Here is a 6,159-nt window from a genome sequence, read left to right as displayed (position 1 = left end):
TCCCCTATAAATAGAGCACTATCCCCACTCATTTCTCAAGCTTGAAAGCCACAAAACCTCTGTCCAAATCACATTCAAGCTCCCTCTTTTCAACCTAAACCCTAACTCACTCAAACCCTTTTCTCTCCTTTGAAACCACCCAACCTCCATGTAAAAATCCACAATCTCTACACAACAAAAACAGTAGCAAACTTGTGACCTTTACTTACATAATCATTCACCACCACCATATAAACATACACTTTCTTTCCCTTCCATTTTCCTACCACAACAACCATAGCCACCCTCTTCCAAACTTTTTGCTTCATTCTCAAACCCAAACACAACAACAACCTAGTTTTGACACCACAATCTTGGTAATATTTTGGACTCAAACTCCTTGATATTTTTGGTTTAGTTTTGTGTTTGAAAAATGGATTTTTACGCTTGGGTTGTATTTTGAGAGAGTTTTGAGTCAACTTTGAGACAAGTGGTTTTCGTTGGGTTTACACCCTTTTGGGGATTTTTTTGCTCTTACTACTTTTTATCCACCATTTTCAATCAAACTTTGTTTCTTGTTATCATTTATATTTATTGGTTGATGAGATCTATTAAATCATGGCTATGGTTGTTTAGAGTTGATAAAACCTTCAATGTTTCAAACCTATTAATGATTGATCAATAGATCCTTCATGATACTTTGAGGCATTGATAGGTTGCCTCTATTTCAACCATGTTTGGGTCATTTGATACATAGATGAAACCATTCTCTTTACATTAACTTGTTATTCTATTTGCTTATTGTTATTCTACTAACCACTAACCATTAACTACTAACTTCTAACATTTATATTATTGCACTTTACTTCCTTGCAATTTATTTTATTGTTCACTAACCATGGACTTAGGGTTGCATAACTTTCTTTGTTACAAATCTATTATCAGTTGATTTTTCAATCATCTCCAATACTTTGCATCAATGATAAGCTATCCCTTAATGTGTCATTTACATTCACTAACCATTATTGTAGTGATATTATCATTCTTTATCTTGTGATTTACTTTTATGTCATTACCTTGTAATTTACATTCAAGTACTCATTATCATCATCATTGTACAAACTTATCATGCATGATTATTTACTTGTTATTTAATTTATTGTCATCATACATTAAAAAACAACAAAAACATGATAAAATGATAAGACCAAAAATATTCATTCCACTCTTAATCAACTTGGACTTAGAGGATTTCATCTTAGGACCTTTTCTTGGAAGCCTTCCTTTACTCTTTGCGATACTTTGTAAACACTTGGATTTTCATCCGTAACTTACATGCATGTTGTAAGAATGGCATCATGGCACCACCTTATGGGGACATGTTTGTAAGACCATTATCCTTTGTTTAGCTTAGGTCACTTTTGCACACAAAAGGCTTTCTCTTGGGCTACCTTACAATGAGACTCTTTAATTTCTTGTTGGTTACTTTGCATTCATGTTGCATAAGCCAAATTTCATAATTAAATAAAACAAACCCTTGATTCAACGTCAAGTGGCATTTTTATAATCAAATTCAAAACACTTAATAATTACGATTATTATTGTGCGCCACGAGCCTTAAGGGGTAGAGAATGAGTGAGAATGGAGCATTCCTACCCTTACTCTGATTATTTTGGACGCGAGACGCTTGGCTTGTTGTCTAGAATAATCACCTCCACCCATAGACTTTAGTACAATATAATCACAAACGTTCTTTCATAAAACCCTTATTCAAGGTAAAAACAATACAACTTATCAAACTCATTTTTGCGCCTTAGGGCATCATCCCGAAAACCCTTTTTTCAAAGGTAAAATCAACTAACACACAAACATTTTCTACTCCGAACTATGGAGCTCTGATTCCTCATCCCCGAATGAGTGATACGTAGGCACAAGGGCCCCAATCCTTAGCGAGCACTATAATAACAAAAACACCCCTTTCTCTTCACACATTCTTTTGAAAATAAAACAATAATAGATAAATCCCATGTATGTAAAACAACCCAAATGGTTCCCATGGAGTACCATGGACGTAAGGGGTGCTAATACCTTCCCCTTGCGTAACCGGCTTCCGAACCCAAATCTCGGTTGCGAGAGCGATTCCTTATTCTCTTTTAGCGCTTCCCGTGCGCGTCTCTTTTCCGAGGGTTTTGTCGACTATTTCCCCTCTCCTCTCTGATAGAGGTAAACTAAATAAAATTTGGTGGCGACTCTTCTGATTTTGCCTCTCTTTGGCATCTCTTTAGTCCCAGTTTCGTTATCGTGAAATCCCGGTAGCGACAACTGGCGACTCCACTGGGGAGACGATTTTCCCTAAGGATGTCTATCCTAGTTTGGGTTGTTCCTCTTTTACGTACGTGGAGATTTATCTGTTATCCATTTTTTTTGTATATATTGCTTTCTTTGCTAACCTGTGCATATTTTCTTTGTTTGCCTATTGGTCCGAAACTTTGGTTCCGTGACGAAGAATTTTTGGAAGCAATAATGATCGCAAAGGAAAAAACCTTGTGTGAAGGACTCCCCACCCGAGTATGAGAGTTTGCTTAAGATAGGAGAGGTTGAGTAGTATTGATACGTGAGGTGTCTTCCTCGTTAGGGTCGTACGAGAACCTCACTTAGTGGTAGATTCTCTTAAGGGGATTGATGACCATTGTGCTTTCGGCGTAAGCATCTTTTCTTTTACTGGAGTCAATGGCCCTAAGACCCATTTTAGAACCTTTAAAACTATGGCTAGCCTAGACCGATGGTCGCGTAGTATAGGCCACCGAGGTTCCTTCCTCGTAAGGGTCGATACGAAGATCTCACTTAGAGTAGATGACTTTGATGGAGCAGTCGCTTGGCAAGTAAATTGACATAAGCGGCTGACAGTCAAGGAAGTCTATGACTCTAGGGGCAGTGTCTTACACCCAATTTTTCAAAAGCCTTAGATCACACAAAGTGAGAACCTTGGTTTATTAAGCAGTCATTATTAAATCCATGCTTCGTCACGATGGTCCAAAACCATGAACCCATGCCTAAAAACCTGTGGAAATCTTCTCACTCATTCATTCATAAATAAACATCGCATTCACGCATCATTTGCATCTCATAAGCAAAACCTTATACCATCTTCTATTTCTTCCCCACTAGCTGATTTCCCGACGTACGCTTAGAACTAGAAGCATGTTCAAGCCACTGCGGAAGAACTCCAACAAGGCCAAGCTACATTGAAGGGAGAGATCAGCCAACTAAAGACTCAGATGAGCTTGGTTATGGAAATCTTGCAAACACTGTTGAAAAAGGAAGGAAATCCCACACCAACCTCCAGGATGGAAATGGTCTCCCCTATGCCTCTGTCCGACTCCACCTTACATCATGAGTTGCCTCAGGGACACCGTCCCCAACCCGAACTGCCGAGGTTTCTTAATCAACAGCCAGTGTTCGTTCCTCAACTAGCTCTGGGGAACCAAATGCAGAATCAGAATTGGTACTCAAGTCGGAGGCAAAACTCTTATGCTCAAAAAGGCCATAGAAAATCAAAGAGGTCGGAAAAACAGTTTGACCTGATTCCCATGTCGTATGGTCGAATTCTCCCTCTTTTGCTCAACAGATCATTGGTGCAGTTAAGGGTACTAGGACCTCCTCCAACACCTCTTCCCTTGAACTACGACACGAATGCTAGGTGTGAGTTCCACTCGGGAGCACCCGGACACTCGATTGAGAGTTGTAAGGCCTACAAATACAAGGTCCAGGAACTGATTGATTCAAAGTCTATCGCATTCACACCAAACGGACTGAATATACTAAGCAACCTCATGTCGCCACAAGAAGGCACTTCTGCAATGCCACAACCAGTGCCAATGGATGAGGAACAAGAAGCTCAATAAGAGCCTCCTTGGGGACTATCATACATAAGTTCCTACAAGAATGATGACACTGGTCTACGGTTGAAACAAGGCTAATCATGCCTGCAATTATGTTATCATTCATTTGTTTTCATGTGTAACTTTCTTGCTTGTCATTGTAATATTCACTCTTAAAAACTTGTTTTTGCAATAATGAAATGAATATGCATGTTTTAAGTCAATCCAATCGTGTTCACTCTTATCTTACTTTTGTTTAAAAATGAAACTTAGAGGGAGAATGATGAATATAAGGTACAATAGCTCATTGCATGTATGCTTTTAAATAAACACCTTGCTGATGATGTAAGGCATTGCTTCAAATCCCCAAACATTGGAGGTATAAGGATGATAATCCCTAGTCAACCCCTTTGAGCCTAGAAGTAGGAGTTTTCTTCAAAGCAAAAAACCCTCACATCTTAAACCTAGGGTTGGGTAGTCTTCAGCTAATTTGACCACGCGTTCAATTCCTAAAATACAAAGTAGGGAGTGTCCCATTTTAGAATCAACCATATTCTGGGGAGTGTCTTGTCTAAAGGACAACCACATCATTTCCCTCACGAGAGGTCGAAATCACAAATCCAATGGTTGTCCCTCGCCAACAAAACAAGTGAGACAGTCACAAATCCTTTCAAACCAAATAAACAAATGACACGATTTGTTCCACAAGAAACTAAAAAAACAAAGAGAAAAAGCCCGCTAAGTCGAAACTTGAAAACAAGTGACTTAGGCAAAAATTAGGGTATCCCGATGGACTGCAAACAAAAAAATAAACAGTCCAGGCAAAATTAGGGAAGTCGAAAAAAAGCAGAAGAGGAATCAAAAACAAAAATCCTCAACAAGAACAAAGTCGTGTGACTCCAAACACAAAAAATAGGAAGGCAAATCACTGTCACTCCCAAAACCTTGTGGGTTCTCTTACTACCACTCCCATCATTCTAAGAAACGAACGTCTGTGTCAAACTAGTTGAACGTAGGACTGAAGGGTATCAAGAAGAATGGGCGGGCTAAATAAATTTTTGAGCCATAAATCCTTTGTTTCTTAAACTGTGAACCATCCCATATTACAACCCTCAAAAGACCTAATTGAAGCAAGGTCTATTTTGAAAGCATATTGCATTGGAGCTTGTGTCGAAACTGACTCCTATTTGTTTTGCTAAGTATCAGTATGACTTTTATAACTAGTGATCCATTCACTATATGTCATCTTTTCAGTGGACATACTTGGATTTCTAAAACTACCATAAAATAACATTAGCACAAATAGTCTTACTTGTGAACGAGCATTGACATCAAGAGCGTTTTCACAATGAACATGACTTGAGAAGTTTTTGTCACCCAAAAGAGGCAAATTTCCTAAGGACTCCGATGAGCAAAGGCCATCCTCTTAGATTAATCTCACCAGGGGGAAAGGCATCTGATAACTCTGTTGAGCAAGCCGCTTCAAGATTCAGTCAGTCTAGGACAACCCCGTTGAGATTAGGCAAAGGCAGTTGGCCAGGGGAATTCCTTCAAAGATAAACCAGTCAGGGGCAAAATCCCTTCAAAGTTCATACCAGGGAAGACCACCTCGAAAGCATGAGAAAGTCAAAACACTCCAAGAGAGGGATGAATAGGGGTAGGCAGACCCAAGACGCTGCGGCATATCAGGTCAAGATCAGTCTACCCAAGATCTGCTTCATACCTTATGACTGGGGCAGTCCGTGAAAATACCTAACAAATTGGGGCAGGACTGGCCATGGAGAGGAAGCGTTTCCTTATATTTTGGATTTTCTTGCTCAAATCAAGCATGGAGCATCAGAATATCCAGACCAAGCTCACTACGTCAGCCAAGTTCAAAGTAAATGTCGGGAAGTCATGCTAAACACATCATCCCATAATTTTCCAATAATGAGCCTTGAAGCCAAGCAAAAATATTTCCCAGTTTCAACCATTCTTGACCCACCTCAAGGACATTTGTTGAATTATCCAAAACAATTGCATCAATCACTATGCACCAGCCTTGTCTCTTCACTCATACATATCATGCATCCTGCATAACATGAAGCCCTTCCCCAACAAGAATAATGAAGCCAAGCCTCGCTTGATACCTTCCAAAATTAAAGCCTACTTGGCAAACCCAAAAATCTAATCATCATCAGATCCAGCCTGATCCCGTCCAAACCAAAATCCAAAAGCCCAATCGTTATTGGCAACTCCCAAAACAAATCTCTATCATTAACCATAAAGCCCAATCGTTATTGGCACCTCCCAAAACAAA

The sequence above is a fragment of the Lathyrus oleraceus genome, chromosome 7 (assembly GCF_024323335.1).
Source record: "Lathyrus oleraceus cultivar Zhongwan6 chromosome 7, CAAS_Psat_ZW6_1.0, whole genome shotgun sequence".
NCBI lineage: Eukaryota > Viridiplantae > Streptophyta > Magnoliopsida > Fabales > Fabaceae > Lathyrus > Lathyrus oleraceus.
This window is presented reverse-complemented; position numbering follows the sequence as displayed.